Genomic DNA, 12279 nt, shown 5'->3' on the forward strand with positions numbered 1-12279 from the left:
TCCCTCTGTCTATACTCTCCCTGTCTCCCTTCCTACTTCTCTTCCTCCCTCTTTCTTTTTCTGTCACTCTAATTCTATCCTTTCCCTCCTACTCTCTGTTCCTCCCTCTCTTCTTTTTCTCCCCACTCTCCCTTTCTTTCCCTCTTCCTCCCTTCCTCCCTTCCTCTTCCTCCCTTCCTCCCTCCCTCTCTTCCTCCCTCTCTTCCTCCCACTCACTCAACTGGTGACCACGTGTCACTGTTGACATTAATTGATGTCTACCACACCTTACTTCCTTCCTCCTCCTTCTTCCTTCTTTCTCTACGTCGTTCTTTCTTCTCTCCTTCCTCTTTCTCGCTTTTCTCCTTTCTCTTTCTCTCTTCCCTCCTTCTCGCCTTCTTCCCCCTTCTCTCTTTCCTCCTACCTTTCCTCCATTTGTTTTATTCTCTCTTTCTCTCCTTCCTCCTTCTTTCCTTCCCCCTCGATTTTCCCCTTCCTTTTTGCTCCTTATTCTCTCCTTCTCGCTCTCCTCCCCATTCCTCTCTCTCTCTCTCTCTCTCTCTCTCTCTCTCTCTCTCTCTCTCTCTCTCTCTCTCTCTCTCTCTCTCTCTCAGTGACACACCCTCTCCTAATTATACTAATACGAAACAATAAGAAAATTCACCACAGCCATTATCCTAATTTTACCCTTTTATTTCTCTAGTTTGTTTTATTTTTCTTTGTCTTATTGAATTTTATTTTATTTTACTTTAATATTTAATTTATTATTTAATTTATTTTTTATTTTTTTTATTTTATTTTTTTTATTTTCATTTTTTTCTGAGTAATTTTTTTTCTCTTCCTTCCATATAATCCTCCCTCCTACCCCCTTCCCCTACCCTTTCCCTTAGTCCTTCCTCCCTTACTTTCTTCTACCCTTTTACCTCCTATCTCTCCCCTACCCTTCCCTCTACCCCTTACCCACACTCCTTACCTCTTACCCTTACCCCCTTACCCCTTACCCTTACCCCCTACCACTCCCCACAACGTCCCCCCTACCCCTGTATACCCAGTACAACCATAAATAACACCCAGTAATGACTACACTAGCCGGTATCACATGACAATAATCACACCACCATAATAACCTCCCCAAGATAAGGGCATACGGGTAGAGAATTCAGAACGTTGATCAAGGCAGCTTCACTCCTCTATAGTTCACAACCTCTGGTGGGATGGGACCAAGTGCAAGATGCTTCTACGCCAGACTCGCGGAGTTGACCTCCGAACAGAAGCAGCAGCCCAGAAGTTATGTTACAGCCTGGATGAGATGTCGACTGTCCTTCTCTCTCCTTAGATCGGCTTTGCTCTGCCTCAGAGGAACGAGAGCATCGGCCCCAAAGCCGACAACTGCTGCAGATATTGACTATGAGGCAACAGTCACTGAATGCCGCATAGATCTGCGGCTCAACTAACTCAACACAGATAGGATAGCTACTTATGTATTAGGATATTTAATTTTAAGGTAATAAAATGGCGGCGAAGGTGTGGCTATTGGGGGAGGCTGGAGGCCACGTAAAAAAAAGAAGTACTAGTAGTAGCTATTATTAACATTAACATTATTACCATTACTATTATTTTAACATTAGTAAACAATTAAAGTCATTCCCACCTCATTTACACAGAGGTACAGTCCCCTTCACTAGTGCGTTTACAGGGGCTCGTCAGGTTTTGTGCAGTGTGTTAACTCTGTGTTTGTTTACATTCGACACCAGGAAATTCTCACTAGTAAACATATTATGGAATCAAATTAAAACAATATTAAAATAAATATCTCAATGTAATGCTCTGTGGAATGTTTATATGACGAGCCCCTGTAAACGCAGAAGTGAAGGGCCTTTTACCTCACAGCCTTCATAGCTCAGTGGCTAGAGCGCTGGTCTAGTAAACCAGAGGCCGGGAGTTCGATTCTCCTTGAAGGCAACGTGGAATCCTTTCAGAATTAACCAAATTTTGGATCACCTGAAAGATTAGCCACCCCAGCTTAATTAACCCGAAGCTTAAACATTCTAACACTACATGGGGGGTTAGGTTAGGTTAGGCTAGTGTTTGATTTGATTTGATTAGGTAAAGTTAGCTTAGTGTTAGATTAGGTAAGGTTAGGTTAATTTAATGTTAAGTAACGTAAGATTAGGTTAGACCAGGTTAGGTTAGTATAGGTTAGATTAAGATTAAATTAGAGGTTAGATTAGGTTAAGTTAGATTAGGTTAGGTTATGTTAATGTTAATGTTAATGAGAGGTATTTAACATGCTAAATACCTTGATAATGTTGTCCAAATGTTTACGTGGTGCTTCCTCCTCTGACTGACTGTGTCCTGACTGTATCTAACTGTATCTGACTGGACTGACTGTATGAGTGAGTGAGTGAGTGAGAGAATGAACGAGTGATTGAACGAATGAGTGAATGAGTGAGTGAGTGAGGGAGTGAGTGAGAGAATGAACGAGTGATTGAACGAATGAGTGAATGAGTGAGTGAGTGAGGGAGTGAGTGAGTAAATCTCCACACACACACACATACACACACACATACACACACACACATATTATTAACCCCCATAATTAAGCAAAAACAACAACAAAAACAATAACAAAATAAAACAAATAACAAAAAAATAACTAAAAAAAATCAAAAGAAAAAATAATGAATAAACGAAAATGAAAAACAAAAATAAATTAAGAAGAAATTGGATAAAGTCTTTACTTAAGCGCTACCGGGCCTAAACACACAACAATAAACACACACTTGAGGGCTACCATCTGTTCCTCCTCAGCCAAGTGTGACTCGAGCCATAACCTTATATAATGGCATCTTGTTACGCCTTTGTATATTTAATGGTGTTTAGGTTAGGTTAGGTTAGGTACGTCTTTGTGTTAATCTAAAATGGTTGAAAAAAAACGTCCTTAAAAAGTGACATAAATTACCACTGAATGACATAAACTACCCAAGTAGGTAATGCTCGTTAGGTCGTTTTGAACTAGTAGACAACGACAAGGTAATAAGATCGAGGATATTGATGGAAGGACTCAGTCACCTGTCAACTAGGGGGGAGTACAGATCGTCCCTCGCCCGTCGGTCTTTCCCTAGTGAGTGTTGACACGTGCTTCTAAGGAACACAACAAGAATACAGTGTTGATCTATTTGTGTTGTGGTAAAGGTGAGAAAGTATTGACGTGTTGTGTTATCGAAGTGTTAATTAGTGTTTATTAATTACCTGTTGGTTCGTTACCCTTAGTTTATTTCACCTGACGCTCCCTATCCTATCCTACCCTACCCTACCTTACCCTACCCTACCCTACCCTATCCTACCCTACCCTACCTTACCCTACCCTACCCTATCCTACCCTACCCTATCCTACCCTACCCTACCCTATCCTACCCTACCCTACCCTACCCCTATCCTACCCTACACCTATCTGCCCTACCCTACCCACACCCTACCCTGTCCTGCCCTACCCTACCCTGCCTACCCTGCCCCTACCCTATCCTACCTACCCTATCTACCCTACCCCTACCCTACCCTACCCCTACCCTACCTATCTACCCTACCCCACCCTACCCCACCCTGTCCTACCCTATCCTACCCCTACCCCACTGTCCTACCCTACCCCCTACCCCTACCCTACCCCTCCCTACCCCTACCCCTACCCCTACCCCCTACCCCCTATCCTACCCCACCCTATCTACCCCTACCCTACTCCCTACCCCCTTCCTACCCCTACCCCACCTACCCTATCCCTACCCCTATCCTACCCTACCCTACCCGACCCTACCCTACCCTACCCTACCCTACCCTCACATCAATCATCAGGTGAAAAAAATCTAGTACGGGGAGCTAATCTTCATGTGATCTGTGAGACCGTAAAAAAACTTTGAACTTTTATATAAGAATTACGGAACACCACTTCGAACTTGATCAAATAGAACGAACTTTCGAACACCGAGACACACTCACCGATCCCAAGGTATGGAAATCCAATGTATTTCTCGTATCACCTGAAGAACCACCACCCCAGTTAGGTTAGGTTAGGTTTAATTTTGTTGATAGATAATATATTGAGTTTATTGATCAGTTTTACGGTTTAATGAAAGATTAATTAATTATGTGTGTGAGAGAGAGAGAGACTCACCTGGCCATCACCTGTCCAACCATTTAACAAGTCCAGGTGGCCGTGATCGTATAGTGGTTAGTACATTGCGTTGTGGCCGCAATAACCCAGGTTCGAATCCTGGTCACGGCAGAGGATTGACACTTTTGATACAACTGGCGAATCACAAGTAACAGATAAAGAATAAAGATTGGGAGAGATAGAGAATGAAGATAATTAGTCTATCTATCTCTCTCCTCATGGGTCATAATAGGTCACCATGGCAACCCTCTAGCACTGATAAAGTCTCAAAGGTCAGAGGTCAATGTAGTGAAGAAGATTAGGTTAGGTTAGTTTGGTTAGGTGCCTATTCGAGTGAAGGTCAGGTGGGGAAGCTATTAATTAGTTCAGTGGTGACGGTGTTAGTACACAGGTAAAGGTAACGATATAGGACTAATTACAGGTACAGGGACAGGTACAATTACAGGTACAGGTAACATGAACAGGTACAGGTATAGGGAGAGTTACACGTACAGTACAATTACAAAAACATACACAGATGCAGTTACAAATACAGGTACGAAGAGAGAGAGAGAGAGAGAGAGAGACTCACATGGCCATCACCTGTCCAATTAAGAAACAGGTCCAGGTGGCCGTGATCGTATAGTGGTTAGTACATTGCGTTGTGGCCGCAATAACCCAGGTTCGAATCCTGGTCACGGCAAAAATGACCTCTGGCTTTTATTATAAACACAAAACAATTGAATAATAATAACAAATGTATAAATGATTCAATATATTGTATTAAAATAGGGTGATTTATTGTTGTTTTTTAATAAAGACCAACGCAGATTAGTGTATAACGTATTACTACTACTACTACTACTACTTTTACTACTACTATTACTACTACTACTACTACTACTACTACTTTTTTTAATTGGCCTCCAGCATCCCCCAATAACCACACCTACTACTACTACTACACTACTATCACAACAACTAACATTACTAGTACTTCAACTACGACTCACAACTAACAACAACCCAACAATCATGACCTAACTAAACAAACTCATCATCGTCTTGGGAATAGTGAAGATTAACTTATCATAATAGACTTGAGAGATAGCCAGAGATAACGACGTCTTCAGGGGAGTGATAAGATAATTATACTCTTTATTTACCTAATTGGCAACGTCATAAAGTAGTGTGTGTGTGTGTGTGTGTGTGTGTACTGTAACTAGCATTATATATGTGTGTGTGTGTGTGTACTGTATCTAGCATTATATATGTGTGTGTGTGTGTGTACTGTACCTAGCTTTATGTAAATAATAATAATAATAAACGGTTTATTAATAGAGTTGCAGCCGGTGAGACATAATGATAAACATTGAATACATTTACAGGGCTGTACAGTACATAAATCAGGAGTTGTTTATTATTTTAACAATAGATGGGATGGTGCTGTTCTTATATCTATCGGTGCGGGCTCTTGTGGGCTGAATTTTGTTGTAGTGGTGGACTGCGTGAGGTGGGTGGGGGGCTGCCGGTGGCAGGAGGTGGCGATGACGAGGGTGGTGCATTAGTTGGCTGCCAAACCTTTCCAGTGCTTGGTGGTGGAGGTCATTGAGGGATGGCATTTCCCTCGTGGAGTGTGTGTGTGTGTGTGTGTGAGTGTGTGTGTGTGTGTGTGTGTGTGTGTGTGTGTGTGTGCGTACTGTACCTAGCTTTATGTTTGTGTGTGTAAAAGTATACAAATAAAACTTACATTATATAACTACCTAAGCTTACATCATGTGTGTGTGTGTGTGTACGTCTCTAGATAACGCACATAACCATACTACATATTCTTCCCCTATACTGTGACCTACTTACGCTAAACACGGAACACGGAACATACATGGAACACGGAACACACCAACAACATTAGGCACCATACACCTCTTTACCCCCCTCTCTTCCCCTGATCTCCTCCCTCCCTCTCTCTCCCCCCTCCCCACCTTCTCCAATAATTGCCCATAATAGCCCAAACAACACGTAGGGGTCCTGAGTCTTAAGCCCTTATGGCTCTGACCTCAGGCAAGTCACTCCCTCCCTCCCTCCTCCCCCTTAGCACCTCACTTGTTTTTTTCGCGAGTACAATTATTCACGATTGCAACTCGCTAAATTTAAACCCCAGGCTAATTTAAAGAGTCATGTCATCATTAAATGGCTTAAAAGTTTGTGATAACGTTAAAATAAAATGCGTATAGGAAATTATTGCTGAATTGGTAATGTTTAAAAATACTTAAATGAAAAAAAAAATAAAATAAATAATTGGCGTCAGGGCATTGGGTAGAATTAGTGTTTTACCAGGAGCAATGAACTCCATCTGACGTCATAGTTGAACCAGCCAACCAGATCACTCGTAACAACCGGCCAATCAGAGGCTAGCGTAGGGTGCTGGGTGATACAAGCCCAGATGTCTCCAAGACGAGTAAATGATAACCTCTTGCCTCTCATTGTAGCTCTAACGTACCATCTCCATGTCGCAAAAACACCATAATTGATACAATATCATTTAACACGGATAAAAAAAAGTAAAAATAAAACACTCTCTGAATTGAAGGTTATTTACTGAGAGAAGCGTAGGATGAAAAGACCAGTTAGAACGATATGGTTAAAAGGAACATTTAAATACCCTCTCTCTCTCTCTCTCTCTCTCTCTCTCTCTCTCTCTCTCTCTCTCTCTGTTATGGTTGATACGATAATTCTTTCATCTCGTACGATATTGTTTACGTTTATTCCCTTACCGACACGGGTGACGTTGATGCCAGACGTATATTTAAACGCTACTGGCACTGTGAGACGTAATGATGTAGTGACGGAATATATTAATTTGGGTTTTATTAATTAGATAGTTTTGATATTATATTTATTTACGATAATATAACAACAGTGGCTGAGTAAGGAATTATGCTTTTACCCCACCCTCACCCTCCTTCTCCCTTACTCTCTTTCTCCCTCACCCTCCTTCTCCCTCTCCACCCTCCTTCTCACTTCTCCTTCTCCCTTACTCTCCTTCCCCCTCACCCTCCTTCTCCCTTACTCCTCACCCTCCTTCTCCACTACTCTCCTTCTCCCTCACCCTCCTTCTCCCTCACCCTCCTTCTCCCTCCCCCTCCTTCTCCCTCCTCTCCTTCTCCCTCCACCCTCCTCCCCTCACCCTCCTTCCCCGTTACTGTCCTCTCCCTCACCTCCTTCTCCTTACTCACTCTCCCTCACCCTTCTCCCTCACCCTCCTTCTCCCTCACCCTCCCTTCTCCCTTACTCTCCTTTCCCCTCACCCTCCTTCTCCCTTACTCCCTCACCCTCCTTCTCCACTACTCTCCTTCTCCCTCACCCTCCTTCTCCTACTCTCCTTCTCCCTCACCCTCCTTCCTCCCTCACCCTCCTTCTCCCTCACCCTCCTTCTCCTTAATCTCTTCTCCCTCCTCCTCCCTTCTCCCTCATCCTCCTCCTCCTTCTCTTCTCCCTCACCCTCCTCCCTCACCCTCCTTCTCCTACTCTCCTTCTCCCTCACCCTCCTCCCTCACCCTCCTTCCCTTACTGTCCTTCTCCCTCACCCTCCTTCTCCCTACTCTACTTCTCCCTCACCCTCCTTCCCTCTGCCTCCTCACCCCCCTCCTTCTCCTTACTCTCCTTCTCCCTCACCCTCCTTCTCCTCACCCTCCTTCCTCCCTTACTCCCTCACCTCCTCCACTACTCTCCTTTCTCCCTCACCCCTCCTTCTCCCTCACCCTCCTTCCCTTACTCTCCTTCTCCCTCACCCTCCTTCTCCACACTCTCTCCTTCTCCCCTCACCCTCCTTCTCCCTCACCCTCCTCCTTCCCCGTTACTTCCTTCTCCCTCAACCTCCTTCTCCCTTACTCTCACTTCTCCCTCACCCTCCTTCCCTTACTGTCCCTTCTCCCTCAACCTCCTTCCTCCCTACCTCACTTCTCCCCTCCACCCTCCTTCCCCTTACTGTCCTTCTCCCTCACCCTCCTTCTCCCTTACTCTCCTTCTCCCTCACCCTCCTTCTCCCTCACCCTCCTTCTCCCTTCTCCCTACCCTCCTCCACTCTCCTTCTCCCTCACCTCCCTTCTCCCTTCTCCCTCACCCTCCTCCACTACTCTCCTTCTCCCTCACCCTCCTTCTCCTCACCCTCCTTCTCCCTACTCTCCTTCTCCTCACCCTCCTTCTCCCTTACTCTCCTTCTCCCTCACCCTCCTTCTCCCTTACTCACTTCTCCCTCACCCTCCTCCCTCACCCTCCTTCTCCCTTCTCTCCTTCTCCCTTACTCTCCTTCTCCCTCACCCTCCTTCTCCCTCCCCACCTCCTTCTTCCTTACTCCCTCACCCTCCTTCTCCCTTACTCTCCTCCCTCACCCTCCTCCTCCACTCTCCTCCTCCCTCACCCTCCTCCCTTACTCTCCTTCTCCCTCACCCTCCTTCCCTACTCTCCCTCCACCCTCATCCTCCCTTCCTTCTCCTTCCTAACTCTCCTCCCTCCTTCCCCGTTCTGTCCTTCTCCCTCACCCTCCTTCTCCCCTCTACTTCTCCCTCACCCTCCTCCCTCACCCTCCTTCTCCCTTACTCCCTCCTCCTTCTCCTTACTCTCCTCCTCACCCTCCTTCTCCCTACTCTCCCTCTCCCTCCTCTCTTCCTTACTCTCCCTCACCCTCATCCTCCCCTTCCCTCACCCTCCCTCCTCTCCTCACCCTCATCCTCCCTTCCTCCACCCTCCTTCCTTACTCTCCCTCACCCTCATCCTCCCCTTCCCTCACCCTCCTTCCTTACTCTCCTCCACCCTCATCCTCCTTCCTTCACCCCCCTTCCTTACTCTCCTCACCCTCATCCTCCCTTCCCTCACCCTCCTTCCTTACTCTCCCTCACCCTCATCCTCCTTCCTCACCCTCATCCCTCCTTTCCCTCACCCTCCTTCCTTACTATCCCTCACCCTCATCCTCCTTCCCTCATCCTTTCCCTCCCTCACTGTCCCATCCCTTATCCTCCCTCACCTCCACGTAGACAGCGGAGGGAGGGAGGAGAGGAGGGGAAGGAGGAGGGAGGAAGGAGGAGGAGGATAAGACCTGTATAGTGTGATAGCTATTACAGTCACGTTTAGTAAAAGATACATGACCTCAAGCTGCAGTCATCAACCTCCCCCACACACACACACACACACACACACACACACACACACACACACACAACTCCTCTTAACTAAAGGTGATCTTAACTTCAGGTGATCTTAACTTCAGGTGATCTTAACTTCAGGTGATCTATTAACTACTACTGATCTTAACATAACTTAACCTTAATTTGACCTTAACTTGACCTTAGATTAACCTAAAATAATCCCAGGGCACGAACTAAGGTACTTAAAACTATCGTGACAATGGTTTTAAAAATAAGTCCAAAATAAGACGAAAATTACGATAAATATTTTGGTTTGGTAATAAGAGTGGAATAAGTTACCGAACGTCATCATTAACTCGAACACACTGGATAGTTTCTAGGTTGGGTGGGTGAGCTATAGGGGTTGGGTGGGTGAGCTATAGGGGTTGGGTGGGTGAGCTATAGGGGTTGGGTGGGTGAGCTATAGAGGTTGTGGGTGAGCTATAGGTTGGTGGGTGAGCTATAGGGGGGGTGGGTAGCTATAGGGGTTGGGTGGGTGAGCTATAGGGGGTTGGTGGGTGAGCTATGGGTGGGTAGCTATAGGGGTTGATTGGTGAGCTATAGAGTTGGTGGGTGAGCTATAGGGGTTGGGTGGGTGAGCTATAAGGTCGGGTGTACATGGGGCTGCCTATAATATGTGCCTATAGACATAAATCCCTATACCTCCCGTTTAATTCGATGGTTTTGTTATTGTTATTATTATTATTATTATTATTATCATTTTGTTGTTGTTATATTACTATTAGTATACCAGAAAGAGAGCAGACGAACAGAGAGAGAGAGAGACAGACAGAGAGGGAGAGACAGACAGACAGAGAGTAACGTGATCAAACTTATTATTATTATTATTGTTATTATTATGCAAAGACAGTGTTGCTAACCCCCTGGAGACAGTGTTGCCAACGCCTGGTCACGGTTGAGAGGCTCAGTGTAACACCAGAAGCCAATGTTATTATTCCTTTATATCTCACTTGGGAAACTCAGGTTGCGATTACCCTGTTTGTCTGTCTGGAGGAGGGAGGGAGGATAGGGAAGGACACAGAGGGAAGGGAGGAAGGAAGGAAGGAAGGAGGGAAGGATCGAGGGAGAGGATGAGAGAAGGATGGAAGGAAAGAGGTAGGGAAGGAGGAGGATAGTAAGGATACAGAGAGGGAAAGAATGAGAGAAAGAGGAAAGGAAGATGAAGAAGAGTGTAATATACGTAGGGAGGGAGGGAGAAGGGAAAGAGGGAGGGAGGGGCAAAGGGAGAATGGAAGGGCACTGTTTAATGGAGGGGATTATTTAGGGGAGGTGGGAAGAAGGAGAGTAAGTGGAGGGAAGGAGGAGGGGAAGGTAGGGGGAGGGTGAGAAGTGAGGTAGAGTTCGAGGGAGGGTGTAGAGGAAGAAGAGGAGAGGGTGAAGAAGGAGATAGAGGGGGAGGTGGAGGAGTAGTGTGGGAGGGAGGAGGGGACAGGGAGGAGATAGAAGAGGAGGAGGAGGAGGAGGGAGGAGGGAGGCAAGGAGGAGGAGGAGGGACAGGGGAGGACAGGGACGAGGGAGGGAGGAGGAGGAGGAGGAAGAGGGAGGGGGGAGGGGGAGTGGGGGACGAGGAGGAGAAGAGAGGAGGAGGAGGGGAGGAGGAGGGAGGAGGAAGGAGGAGGAGGAGGGAGGAGGAGGAGGGAGGAGGGAGGGACGAGGAGGAGGAGGAGGAGGAGGAGGACGAGGAGGAGGAGGAGGAGGAGGAGGACGAGGAGGAGGGAGAAGAGGAGGGAGAGGACGAGGAGGAGGGAGAGGAGGAGGAGGAGAGGAGGAGGAAGATAGAGGAGGAGGAGGAGGGAGGAGAGGAGGAGGAGAGGAGGAGGGAGATAGAGGAGGAGGGAGGGAGGAGGAGGAGGAGGCAGGAGGAGGAGGGGAGAGGAGGTGGCAGGAGAGGAGAGGAGGGAGGAGGAGGAGGAGGAGGAAGAGGAGGAAGGAGGAGGAGGAGGAGGAGGAGGAGGCAGAGGGAGGAGGAGGAGAGGAGGAGGAGGAAGAGGAGGAGGAAGAGGAGGAGGAGGAGGAGGAGGAGGAGGAGGAGGAGGAGGAGAGGAGGAAGAGGAGGAGGAGGAGGGAGGAGGAGGAGGAGGAAGAGGAGGAGGAGGAAGCAGGAGGAGGCAGGAGGGAGGAGGAGGGAGGAGGAGGAGGAGGAGGAGGAGGAGGGAGAAGGCAGGAGGAGGGGAGGAGGAGGAGGAGGAGAGCAGGAGGGAGGAGGAGGAGGAAGAGGAGGAGGCAGAGGAGGAGGGAGGAGGAGGAGGAGGAGAAGGCAGGAGGAGGAGGCAGGAGGAGGAGGAGGAGGAGGCAGAGGAGGCAAGAGGAGGAGGAGGAGGGAGGAGGAGGAGGACGAGGCAGGAGGAGGAGGAGGAGGAGGGAGGAGGAGGTGGTCAGTGTAGGGGTGATGTCTCTCCCGTGCAGTGAACTCGGCTCCCTCCTCCTTCTCTCCTTCTCACCCCTACTCCCCTCCTCTTTCCCCCTTCCCCTCCTCCCCCTCCCTCTTTCTCTTCCCTCTCTCCCTACTACCCCCTCCTTCTCTCCCCCTCTCCCCTCCCTCCCTCCCTCCCTTCCTCCTCCTCTCCTCCCCCTCTCTTCCTCTACTTCCTTCCCTTCCCTCTCCTTCTCTTCCTCCTTTCCTCATTTCCTTCCTCCTCCTTCCCTTCCTTCCTCCTTCTCCCCTTCCTCTCTCCTTCCCTCCCCTCTCCCTCCTTTCCTCCCTTCTTCTATATCCTCCCTTCTCTTCCCTGCTCTCCTTCCCTCTCTCCCCCTCTCCTCTTTTTCTCTCTCCTCTTCTTTCTGTCTCTTTAATTACACCTTTTTAACCTACCCGTCCATCTATTAAATTCTCTCTCTCTCTCTCTCTCTCTCTCTCTCTCTCTCTTCCGCATTCTCAACCTCCCCCACATATCACAAAGCACCTGTCATTACTACCTCTTGACCTACGCGACCTTTGACCCCTCAGGT

At 47.6% G+C, this 12279-nt stretch overlaps 3 non-coding genes across 3 annotated transcripts; all 3 read left to right on the forward strand.

The window, feature by feature from the left end:
* Nucleotides 1-1868: 1868 nt before the first annotated feature.
* On the forward strand, nucleotides 1869-1941 carry Trnat-agu. The gene has a single exon. It is a non-coding gene; the product is annotated as a tRNA-Thr (tRNA).
* A 2245-nt stretch (nucleotides 1942-4186) lies between these two features.
* Nucleotides 4187-4258, forward strand: Trnah-gug. Its single transcript has one exon. It is a non-coding gene; the product is annotated as a tRNA-His (tRNA).
* Nucleotides 4259-4757: 499 nt separating this feature from the next.
* Trnah-gug lies at nucleotides 4758-4829 on the forward strand. Its single transcript has one exon. It is a non-coding gene; the product is annotated as a tRNA-His (tRNA).
* Nucleotides 4830-12279: the final 7450 nt, after the last annotated feature.

The sequence above is a fragment of the Homarus americanus genome, unplaced genomic scaffold (assembly GCF_018991925.1).
Source record: "Homarus americanus isolate GMGI-L3 unplaced genomic scaffold, GMGI_Hamer_2.0 scaffold38554, whole genome shotgun sequence".
In the NCBI taxonomy this organism is placed as follows: Eukaryota; Metazoa; Arthropoda; class Malacostraca; order Decapoda; family Nephropidae; genus Homarus; species Homarus americanus.